The 12,979-nt window shown below is 40.2% G+C and overlaps 2 long non-coding RNA genes across 2 annotated transcripts; both read left to right on the top strand.

Moving 5' to 3' along the window:
* The first annotated feature begins 2,881 nt into the window (after positions 1 to 2,881).
* LOC115202469 (uncharacterized) lies at positions 2,882 to 4,162 on the top strand. The gene is made up of 3 exons (XR_003879985.1): positions 2,882 to 2,984; positions 3,367 to 3,442; positions 3,560 to 4,162. It is a non-coding gene; the product is annotated as an uncharacterized LOC115202469 (long non-coding RNA).
* Positions 4,163 to 4,179: 17 nt separating this feature from the next.
* On the top strand, positions 4,180 to 9,020 carry LOC115202471 (uncharacterized). Its single transcript, XR_003879990.1, has 4 exons — positions 4,180 to 4,481; positions 6,059 to 6,201; positions 7,695 to 7,789; positions 8,998 to 9,020. It is a non-coding gene; the product is annotated as an uncharacterized LOC115202471 (long non-coding RNA).
* The last annotated feature ends 3,959 nt before the right edge of the window (positions 9,021 to 12,979 follow it).

Here is a 12,979-nt window from a genome sequence, read left to right as displayed (position 1 = left end):
CAGAACAGCTGTCTGTCAAAATCCATACAGATCTGTGAGACCCTGAGCTCTGACGTCATGTATAGCATGTTGAAATATCAATATTTACCATTATGGTGTGATAACAATTTAACCAAAAACTGTTTTCATTTAGTTTTTACAGATATCAATATATTTAAATGACAGCCGTTGTATATGTGTTCATTCTACTTATGAAATGAGAAAGTGTCTGTGTGTGTTTCTGTCTATTGTCATGGAAATTGCAAGATTATGTTATAATGCATGTATTGCATTATAATGGTTGTTTTATTCGACAGAATAAAGTATTCTGTTAACTATTGTGTGTGTTTTACTGAGGATGGGCCTCTATGAGATAGCACTGACAGAGGAGATTTACGATGTCTTTGGGTGATAAAACCTAAAGAGCATTCCAGAGCATGAGTTAATGGTTCTGTTCTATACCGTACCAGGAAGAGACGGTTCCAGTTTGGAGTAGGAGGGCCAGACACTGGTCTATACAATGAAAACTGTTGACATAGCAGATGCTGTCTGCTATGTATTATAGATATCTTTCATACAAATCTTAACCTTGTGACCATTCTATGTATCTGTTGTTCATCATGTAGGTTGAAAGGGGTGCATCTTGGTTATAAAAGAGCTCAGTAGCCATTGTGTTGTCACTCTCAACGGTTCATTAGAAATAGGGAATTGTTGAAAGTCATTGCTATTGCAAAGCTCTTATCATTAAAGATGTAGTTTAAGTATAACTCTGGCTGGTGTGTGTTAAGTTTGTCTCTCCTCATTTGGTAATACAGAAATTAACCACCACACTATACATCTGTCTATACGTTTGTCTGGACTTGCATTGAAACATTTTTCTGGGCTTGTCAGCATAGGTGTCATCATCAATATCCATGGTCTGCATCGCTCTAGTTGGATTACTTTCTTTCAATTCCACTGGCATGTTATTTTATCACCCCCTGCTCAGTCCCCCAGAACCACAAACACATTACATAACAATCAGACAATCCATTAAATTATCATATCATGTGAAATGAGGAACATAAATCTTATCAAGGTCTTTGAGAGTGAAAATGCATTCATCCATATATGTTACATTGGCTTGTTGTTAAGACAAACAACACAATAGTAGTGATGGAGCATTATTAAGATAGACCAAACAATAATGAACTAATGTACCACAATCTGGTAGGTTCAGATACAACATGTGGCAACAACATGTGTTGGTGGTTGGAAAAAGGCAGAAAGTACAACTAAAGTTTACAGTCAAGCTCAAGTCCAACTGAAAGTTCAAGTTTTAGACTGCGGCACTGAAGTGTTTCACAACCCCGTCTCTCAAGCACCAAACCTGGGGTTATGAATGGTTGAATATTCTGCTACTCCAAAAGTCCCTAAAGTTAGAAAACCTGAAAAGCTCAATGCCAAAATGTGTCTGTACCGTACTTTCAAATAAATATTTTGTGAAATAATGTGGTCTGTGTGAATGACAGTGCAGGGAATTTTCTTCAGTGAAATAAACCCAAACCTGGACTCAATGCAAATCAAATGCAGATCTAGAGATGAACCATCTCAGGAATACTGACCTGGGATCAAGTCCTTCCTGTCCACATGACCTTATTCATTATGATCAAAATGGATAAACAGATCCTAGATCAGTACTCCTGCGCTGAGACGTTTGATAAATATGGGCCCTGGCTTGAGTCTGCTGATGCAGCACTTTCTTTAGATTTACAAACATATAAATATTCTACAGAAACTAGAGTGAAAAAGAGAGGAAAGTGAAAGATGAAAATATGAAAGTTTGGTGTGAGAAAAGGAGAAGTGGAGGAGCTGTGTCGGGGTATTAAGAAGGAATCCACCCAACACTCCACAGTGGTACCATGTGACTTCTTATAGTCCTATACAGTTTCTTGTAAACCACATGATCTTGGTTGACCTACAGCAGGACCTACAAGGCCTGACAACAGGCTAGCTACCCATTTAGCAACAAGCACTCAGCAGGGCAGGTGGCTCTACAACAGGCTAGCTACCCAGTTAGCAACAAGCACTCAGCAGGGCAGGTGGCTCTACAACATGCTAGCTACCCAGTTAGCAACAAGCACTCAGCAGGCAGGTGGCTCTACAACAAGCTAGCTACCCAGTTAGCAACAAGCACTCAGCAGGCAGGTGGCTCTACAACAGGCTAGCTACCCAGTTAGCAACAATATTCAGCAGGCAGGTGGCTCTACAACAGGCTAACTAACCAGTTAGCAATAACATTCAGCAGGCAGGTGGCTCTACAACAGGCTAGCTAACCAGTTAGCAACAACATTCAGCAGGCAGGTGGCTCTCCAAAATGATTTGGACAGTGAGACAGCAGAGTTGCTCACCGTCCTTACTGGCAGGGCTCCCGCTTTTAGATACAAATCAACCCACCAGAAATGTAAATTACGCTAACGAGCAACTCTAAATTAAGCTAACAACCCTAGAATAGGCTACCAAGTTGCTATAAATTAAGCAATCAACCCTACAATAGGTTAAATAAGGTATAGACACATTTTGATATTCAGCCTTCCAAGTGTTCCAAGCTTTAGAATTCTGGAGTAGCTGAACATTCAACCATTCATTTGAACCTAAAGTTTACCTTTGACCCCTATAGCTCATGCGCCTGAGAGAGAGGGGATATGAAACACTTCCTTGCAGCATTCTTTAACTTGAACTTTCAGTTTGACTTGAGCTCTACTTACTGCCTGTTAACCACATCTTAAGTTGTATCTGAACTTACCAGCCAGTGGTACATTAGTTCATAATTGTTTGGACAAATAATTTAAAGGATATGCTGATGTTGACACGAAAGGTGGGGTCATTCAGACTATAAAAAAAAACATGTGGACACGTTACTCCGATCTTACTTTTCATCCTCACTCAGTACATCTCGTTAAGTTCGTCTTAACAAACCAATATAACATTTTGGATGCATCCGTTTTCAACTCTCAAAGACTGTGGTAAGATTTATTTTCCATTTTACACCAGATATCATCATTTTATGAGGTGTGTTTATTGTCTGATTCTTATGTATTATGTTAGTGTCTCTGGGGGACGAAGCAGGTGAACCGTAGCTGGGCAAAAGTACATAACTATGTATGTCAAATACTGAAGTGTGCTTGATTTAGCTTGACCACTGTGCATGTGTTGCTAGTTGGGTAGAGTTTGCGCTTGGGACTATCCTATTTTGTCCTTTGTACTGGGTAAGCTAAGTCAAGTGACCTCAAGTATTTGACTTGATGATACATAAGATACAGATACAAACCTACACTAGAGCTGAAGTAACAGAGAAATATAGCATTTGACTTTTAGAAATGTAAGAGACAATCTATACAAACACAGGTGGAGAATCCAACAATGCAGACCATGGACATTGATGATGACACGTCTCCCAACAAGCCCAGTGTTACATTTTCAGGTATCAATTCAAGTACAAGCACACAGCTTTTGTTCCTTAACATCCTGGATGATATAAGTATTTTAACATTACCAGAGAGAGTTCAAAGCTCTTACATGATATTTCCCTGTGATTCAGCACATTTTCAGTGGTGGAAGAGACCCTCTGGAGTTGCTGCCGTGTGTCTGGGGCTGCTGTGTGTTCTCCTATTGGCTGGGATCATAGGCCTGTCTGTCTACTGTAAGTTTATAATGTTGTTTTGTAAACTTCAATGGTGTGATAGTTACACATATTTGAATAATTGATCAACTTTTCCCTTTTACAGACGGTGTCATTGATCATCACTGCTCAACAGAGAGAGACCAACAGACCAGTTACAGGCTTCTGACTAAAGAAGGAGATCAGCAACCAACCAGTTATAATAACTTGACAAAAGAGGGAGACCAGCTACAGAGCAGTTACAACACCTTGACTAAAGAGAGAGATGAGCTACAGAACAGTTACAACACCCTGACTGAAGAGAGAGACCAGCTACAGAATAGTCTCACCACAAGGACCAAAGACAGGGACCAGCAGCAAAATAGTCTTAAAGTTATGACTTCTGAAAGGGAGCAATTACAGAATAGTCTTAACTCAAGGACTAAAGAGAGAGACCAGTTGCAGAATAGTCTAAACATCAGGACCACAGAGAAAAATCTGCTACAGAACAGTCTCACAACAAAAACTAAGGAGAAAGACCAGTTGCAGAATAATCTCACCACAATAACTCGGGAGAGAGACCAGTTACAGAATAATCTAAATACGAGGACCGCAGAGAAAAACCAGCTACAGAACAGTCTCACAACAAAAACTAAGGAGAAAGACCAGTTGCAGAATAATCTAAATACCAGGACCGCAGAGAAAGACCAGTTACAAAACAGTCTAAATACCAGGACCACTGAGAGAGACCAGTTACAGAACAGTCTAAATACCACGGCCTATGAGAGAGACCAGCTACAGAATAGTCTAAATACCACGACCACTGAGAGAGACCAGTTACAGAACAGGCTTAGGTTCTATGGTGACTGCAGTCTTTAATTTTCTTAATTTAAAAGTACAATTTTATTTCTTACTTAGAAGAGATACAATATATTTGTAGACTTTTAACCTGTTGGGGCTAGGGGGCAGTATTTACACGGCCGGATAAAAAATGTACCCGATTTAATCTGGTTACTAATCCTACCCAGTAACTAGAATATGCATATACTTATTATATATGGATAGAAAACACCCTAAAGTTTCTAAAACTGTTTGAATGGTGTCTGTGAGTATAACAGAACTCATTTGGCAGGCAAAAACCTGAGAGATTCCTTTACAGGAAGTGGCCTGTTTGACCATTTATTTGCTTTCTTTGACATCTCTTCCAAAAACTCAGGATCTCTGCTGTTACGTGACACTTCCCACGTCTCCAATGGGGTCTCAGAGCCCGGGAAAAACCTGAATGACGTAATTCAAAGCCCTGGCTGAAACACACGAGAGCTTTTGCTAAGTGGTCTATCAGAGGACAAAGGCTTAGGCGCGTGACCTGCCCCGCCCCCGTCTTTCGGTTTTTCCCTCTGTTTACAGACAGGCAGATTCCCGGTCGGAATATTATCGCTTTTCTACGAGATAAATTGCATAAAAATTGATTTTAAACAGCGGTTGACATGCTTCGAAGTACGGTAATGGAATATTTAGACATTATTTGTCACGTTATGCGCCATGCGCACGACCGTGATTTACCATTCTGATAGTGTCTAGAACGCACGAACAAAACGTCGCTGATGGAACATAACGATGGATTATTTGGGACCAAATCTACATTTGTTATTGAAGTAGAAGTCCTGGGAGTGCATTCTGACGAAGAACAGGAAAGGTAAGACCATTTTTCTTATAGGAAATATGATTTTGATGAAGGCTAAACTTGCCGGGTGTCTAAATAGCTAGCCCGTGATGGCTGGGCTATGTACTTAGAATATTGCAAAATGTGCTTCATCCGAAAAGCTATTTTAAAATCGGACATATCGAGTGCATAGAGGAGTTCTGTATCTATAATTCTTAAAATAATTGTTATGCTTTTTGTGAACGTTTATCGTGAGTAATTTAGTAAATTGTTAGTAAATTCCCCGGAAGTTTGCAGGGGGTATGCTTTTTCTGAACGTCACATGCTAATGTAAAAAGCTGTTTTTTGATATAAATATGAACTTGATTGAACAGACATGCATGTATTGTATAACATAATGTCCTAGGTGTGTCATCTGATGAAGATCATCAAAGCTTAGTGCTGTATTTAGCTGTGGTTTGGGTTTTTGTGACATTATATGCTAGCTTGAAAAATGGGTGTCTGATTATTTCTGGCTGGGTACTCTGCTGACATAATCTAATGTTTTGCTTTCGTTGTAAAGCCTTTTTGAAATCGGACAGTGTGGTTAGATTAACGAGAGTCTTGTCTTTAAATAGCTGTAAAATAGTCATATGTTTGAGAAATTGAAGTAATAGCATTTCAAAATTTTGAAAATCGCGCCACAGGATTCAACTGGCTGTTACGTAGGTGGGACGATTTGGTGCCACCTAGCCCATAGAGGTTAAATGCCTGCTGTTCTGTTGTGTTTATCTCAGAGAAACCCTGTCTGGATGGATGGTGGAAGTTTGGCACCAGCTGTTACTTTGTCTCCTCCACGATGGACACAGGCGGGGGAGGTCAGAAGGCGTGCAGAGCAATGGGTGGAGAGTTGGTTATTATAAACAGCAGAGAAGAACAGGTAATAGATAATACATTAGTAATACTATAATACTACTTTTTCATTATTATTATTATTCTTATGATCTACTTCTCTGACTAGTATTCAACATGTGTAACCAATTGTATCACTAATGTTCATGTCACTGTCAATTTATAAAATATACTTCCTGTCAGCAAAGCAAGTGTGCTTGAGATGATATCTCTAATTATACTACAGTATAGTAGCTAAGTGTCGCGTCCTGACCAGTAAAGGGTTATTTGTTATTGTAGTTTGGTCAGGACGTGGCAGGGGGGTGTTTGTTTTATGTGGTTCGGGGTTTTATGGAATATGTATTTATGTAAGAGGGGTGTTTGATTTATGTGTTCCGGGGTTTTTGGGTAATGTTCTTGTTTTGTATTTCTATGGTTTTCTATGTTGTGTATTTCTTTGTGTTGGCCTGGTATGGCTCTCAATCAGGAACAGCTGTACATCGTTGTTGCTGATTGAGAGTTATACTTAGGTAGCCTTGTTTCACCTGTCCCTTTGTGGGAAGTTGTTCTTTGCATAGCTGTGTGTTTAGCCTGCAAGACTGTTTTGTCGTTCGTTCGTTTTGGTACGTGTCTCTAAATAAAGTTGAATATGAGCACTCAACCCGCCGTGCCTTGGTCTACTACATACGACAAACGTGACACTAAGGCTGCAACTTGATCTAATGGTTTCACTTCGGAATTCGACCTAATCTGGATGAAAGTCTATTTTTGACGCATTCATTCCATGTGGTTACAGGGTTAATTCTGCGTGGCTACAGGGTTAATTCTGAGTGGTTACAGGGTTAATTCAGCATGGCTACAGGGTTAATTCTGTGTGGTGACAGGGTTAATTCTGCATGGTTAAAGGGTTAATTCTGCGTGGTTACAGTGTTAATTCTGTGTGGTTACAGTGTTAATTCTGCGTGGTTACAGTGTTAATTCTGCGTGGTTACAGGGTTAATTCTGTGTGGTAACAGTGTTCATTTTGTGTAGTTACAATGTTAATTCTGTGTAGTTACAAGGTTAATTCTGTGTGGTTACAGGGTTAATTCTGTGTGGTTACAGGGTTAAAACCAAAACAATTCAAAGGGTTATGGTTAGGGGTTAAGGTTTGGGCTATGGGTTGGGGAAAGGATTAAAATGAAAATGATTAAACACAACACTCTGTTTCAATCAAGTACTCTCCCTGCTTGCTAGAGCATTGTGAACTGCCGTGGAGCAGAGTGCTTGGTCTGTGCGGTCTGAGCACGCTTCCCCTCGAGCATCATGACTTTGCACCAGTGTTCTGCAACAGTTTTGTATTGTTTTTTTGAGCACTGAGGAAGGAATATATGGAAGTACTCAGGACCTTTTCAAGCATCCTAAATCCCCTTGTATTCTAGTGACCAGGCAGAGTACATTATACTACTACTACTACTACTATTATTTATAAAATGTAAAAGTGTTTCTCTGCTGTGGAGATTAACTATTGACCATTGTTTTGCTTCCACAATTAAATTATAGATATTTATCCATGGATTTAAGAAGAATGTCTGGATTGGTATATATAAAGAATACGGAATCTGGAAGTGGGTTGACAACACACCATTTAACACCACGTAAGGGGAACAGGTTCTGGAGGACTTTAACACTCTTTTTTCTCTGTTGTAATAAATTACTTTTTACAGTCAGATAATCTCATCCTCAGCTAGCTCTCTCTCCCACTCTGTAGAATGGTAACAACTGATCCTGGGGACTAGGTTAACTGTCTGATTCTCTATGTAGAATGGTAACAACTGATCCTGGGGACTAGGTTAACTGTCTGATCTCTATGTAGAATGGTAACAACTGATCCTGGGGACTAGGTTAACTGTCTGATTCTCTATGTAGAATGGTAACAACTGATCCTGGGGACTAGGTTAACTGTCTGATTCTCTATGTAGAATGGTAACAACTGATCCTGGGGACTAGGTTAACTGTCTGATTCTCTATGTAGAATGGTAACAACTGATCCTGGGGACTAGGTTAACTGTTTGATTCTCTATGTAGAATGGTAACAACTGATCCTGGGGACTAGGTTAACTGTCTGATTCTCTATGTAGAATGGTAACAACTGATCCTGGGGACTAGGTTAACTGTCTGATTCTCTCTGTAGAATGGTAACAACTGATCCTGGGGCCTAAGTTAACTATCTGATTCTCTATATAGAATGGTAACAACTGATCCTGGGGACTAGGTTAACTGTTTGATTCTCTATGTAGAATGGTAACAACTGAGCCTGGGGACTAGGTTAACTGTCTGATTCTCTATGTAGAATGGTAACAACTGATCCTGGGGACTAGGTTAACTGTCTGATTCTCTATGTAGAATGGTAACAACTGATCCTGGGGACTAGGTTAACTGTCTGATTCTCTATGTAGAATGGTAACAACTGATCCTGGGGACTAGGTTAACTGTCTGATTCTCTATGTAGAATGGTAACAACTGATCCTGGGGACTAGGTTAACTGTCTGATTCTCTCTGTAGAATGGTAACAACTGAGCCTGGGGACTAGGTTAACTGTCTGATTCTCTATGTAGAATGGTAACAACTGATCCTGGGGACTAGGTTAACTGTCTGATTCTCTATGTAGAATGGTAACAACTGATCCTGGGGACTAGGTTAACTGTCTGATTCTCTATGTAGAATGGTAACAACTGAGCCTGGGGACTAGGTTAACTATCTGATTCTCTATGTAGAATGGTAACAACTGAGCCTGGGGACTAGGTTAATATTCTCTATGTTGTATTGGATGATTTTCAACTCTGATTCTGTGTGTTGTTTATAGCTATTGGATGGAAGGGAACCAAATATTTTGAGTGACAAGGGGGTTTGTGTGGAGATCTCACAGACGGCATCAGACCCACTGAAGAGTTGGAAGGCTGCACCATGTACTTCAAATTACTGGATGTGTGAAAAACCGTTCACCCCATAGTCTAATTATAATAGCTAATGTAACCCCATATCTTATGGAGTTGAACTGGTTTTCACTGTGTTAGGCTGAACCTGTTTTTGTTTCTATTTGTAACTACATTGAAAGATGTATTCATGACTTTAAAGAGATCAGAGCTATGTGAGTTTAGTATTTATTATTATTATTATTATTTATTATTATTGTTTGGACAAATAAGATAATGGATATCCTGATGTTGAAACATCATGTGGGGGTGTTTAGACTTTAAAACACACGTTACTCCAATCTTACATTAAAATTCAGTACATTTTGCTACGTTTGTATTATTTACTAACCAATATATCACAGTTGGATGGATCCGTTTTCACCTCTCGAAGACGTATTTTCTCCATTTCACCAGATGTTATCATTTTCTGCCTTGTCATATTCTTAAGGGGTTGGTAAGGCTCTCTAGTTGTGCCGTGATTGGCTCAGTGTTCTGTCACTCATAGGACACTACGTCGCCGCAAAATCTACAGGGAGAGCTCGAAAATTCAAGCCCCTTGGGTGCTGCCATAGATTTACATTAGAAGTGCCCATCCAAGAAGGCTCAAGGTCATTGGCCACAGATAAAATGACTTCAAATCACGTAGCTTTGATTAGACTGATCATGTCAACATCATACTTTCAAAATCTTAGCTAGCAAGCTAGGCAAGCAGTGATCATGAATCAAGTCAACAATCTACTGGCAAATCCTTTTCAATCCTTGTCATATGAAGAGAAATTATAGATAAAACACATCGGTGCTCATCGGCCATTGGACATAAACATTACACAACAAGTTGGGAATCACAAATTCAACAATGAGTGGTTTAGAAGGAATCAGTGGCTAACAGCAAGTGTTGCATAGCAATCACTATCCTGCTATTCAGTGGAGAGGGTGTGTGGTCCAAGTCTGGGTTTAAGGGTCTCTTTTAAAACCTTAATAGGATAAACACACATGCAACAACATGGGCCAGAAAAGGTTGAAAACATTGACAATGCTGTCAATCCAGCATGACTTCTGCCAAGTTCAAAACAACTGGAAATTCGGAACTGGGAAATCTCAAACTTCAGTGAGTTCAAGACAACAGGGACATTGGAAAAAAATTAGCTCTGACTGGGAAAATACGTTTTGAACGGTCATCTAACTCGTAAGTCCAAGTCGGGAACTCGGGCCTCTTTCTCGATTTTTTTTCTTTCTGGCAAAATGGGAATTTCATTGTCTCTCTTTGGAATGTTTCCTGGGGCTATAATCTTGGGGAGAGTGAGTGAGACAGAGGCCGTAAACTACCAAATTGAAAAGGCCTGGCAAGTTTTTGTTTGTTTTTACCTTAGGGTTTGCAAATACACACACGCAAGAAATAGTGTATAACTATTTTGTGTCCCATAGGTGAATTACAGAAAAAGGTGATTTACTCAATCCAACCAGGAGACTGGGTGTGGATTCAATCCAAGAGGAGAAAAGACTGGAAGCAGCCTCGCTGGGAAGGTCCATACCAGGTTTTATTAACCACCACTTTTGCCATTAGAATAGCGGAGAGAGCCACTTGGGTCTACGTTACTCACTGCAAAAAGGTAGGACCGCATACAAGTTAGGGAGCAGAACCAAGAACCAACAGGGTCCGGGGGTTACCTCCTTATTAACGAAGATTTCCTACCCAGACCTATCATCACTGTGTGCACTCGTAGAGGTGTGAGTATGGGGTGGTTCCTAGCAGACATGCTAAGAACAGGAGAGGGTTGGCGGTTTTTGGGAATATGGGGGACCCTGAGTTGCATCATAGTCTGGACAATCATTCTGGTTTATCAGAATAAATTAACACCTGAAACTAAGATTTCAGCAGAGGTAGTGACTAAACGAGAAGCGACTCCCCATACCGATGGTCAAGGACCAGTAGTTATAAACATTTGAATGGCACTCGAAATGTGGGAAACTTCCATGGTTGTAAAACAGTAGTTAATGTGACCGACTTAGGTTCAGAGACACAGGAGAAGATCCTGAACCTTACAGCTCCTGTAACAGATGTGTGGTGGGCTTGTACCAATAAAGGACACATACGACAGACACTACCAAAAGGGTGGTTAGGTAAATGCGCCCCGGTGTAATTGGTCAAACCAGTTAAGAATTGGTCATCAGAGGCCATATATGGGAGGCAACCGTAGACATAGGAGGAGTTTTGACCAGGATGGATGTAGCCCTGTCTAGATGGATGCTATTGGCATCCTCAGGGGAGTTCCAGATGAATACAAAGCTATGAATCAAATAGGGGACGGTTTTACCACTACGTTCTTTTGGTGGGTGACGATAAATAAAAATGTGGATTGGATTAATTATAACCAACAGCGATTCGTGAACCAGACTAGAGATGCAGTAAAGGGAATCTCTGACCAGTTATCCCCCACCTCCCTCATGACTTGGCAAAATAGGTCGGCTCTCGATATGTTATTGGCAGAGAATGGCAGGGTTTTGTAGAATGGTGGGGGGGTCATTGCTGTACGTTTATTCCAAATAATACAGCTCCAGATGGATCAGTGACCAAGGCCCTGGCGGGTTTAAGAATATTTGAGCAATTATATTCACTTTTGATACTTAAGTATATTTAAAATCAAATACTTTTTTACTTTTACTCAAGTAGTATTTTACTGGGTGACTTTCACTTTTACTTGAGTCATTTTCTATTAAGGTATCTTTATTTTTACTCAAGTAGGCTTATGACAATTCGATACTTTTTCCACCACTGGTGCCATCAACCCGCTCCCAAACTCCCTCTGTATGGCTGCCATGAAGTCCTATCCAGACCTCCCTCTTCAATTAATTTTGGCACAAGGAATATATAACACATTCAGGTAGACTCAGCGAAATGACAATGGCACGAGTAGCACTGGAGATGTTGAGATTAACGAGATGCAACACTTCGCAGTCATACACAGTATCTGCGCATGTGTACTGGTTCGCTTCACGCTGTTCAAAGTGTGGTATCCAGGGCACCAAAACAGCGGAGAAGAACGCTTTAGTTGTTGGGCAAATTGACCTACTATGCGGTTTACTTTCTCCATCTACGTCATATTGCTGTTTACTTTTTAACTAACATTCACAACAGAAATGCTATCAAACCATTTTTCTGCTACATTCAATCGCATAAATGTATTTTGTAATTGTCATAAAAATAATAATTTAGTATGGAATGCAGTGTAATGATGTTAGGAATGGAGGTAGATATGTGGATTTTGCCAAAGAGTGCGTGCCAATATCTCCCTTCTCCTGTAGTGTGCACTTGTTCACTTCCCTTCTTTGATTGGAAAGGAAATATCTGGTATGGGAACTTGTTCTATAGCCTATGCCTAAACCAATCGAATGCTTTTTAAACTTGTCGGGAGGAAAGGAGATTAGGACGAATCCATAGTCTATTCCCACTGCTCACATTCTACCACTAGGGGGCAGCATCAGCCAGGGCCAGGTTCTTGTAGGACTGGACCTTTAAGAAAGGGATTTTGCACTAGGGTTAGGGTCAATTCCATTCAATACAGTGAATAAACTGAAATACATTTTCCTCAAAGCTTGTCTATGTAATGAGAATGTTGAAATTGGAATTTGTCTATGAGAAACAATGTTGAATAGGAATTTCTGTTTATTTCTTGAATTGACTGAATGGATATTAAGTGAAACCAGTTCATAAAAGAAACCCGAGTGTGGTGGCATCAGTTGATCACATCAGCGGATATTGTGCCAATTGGATTCACACTGTACTTACATGTGGTCTATTCTACAGAGCAGTTCTACACATGCGGCCTCGATGCCCGATGTCACGCGCAAGCATGCGCTGGTGTCTCTTGC

The sequence above is a fragment of the Salmo trutta genome, chromosome 11 (assembly GCF_901001165.1).
Source record: "Salmo trutta chromosome 11, fSalTru1.1, whole genome shotgun sequence".
Classification (NCBI taxonomy): Eukaryota; Metazoa; Chordata; class Actinopteri; order Salmoniformes; family Salmonidae; genus Salmo; species Salmo trutta.
The sequence above is the reverse complement of the archived record's forward strand: the minus strand, read 5'-3'. Positions and strand labels throughout refer to the sequence as shown.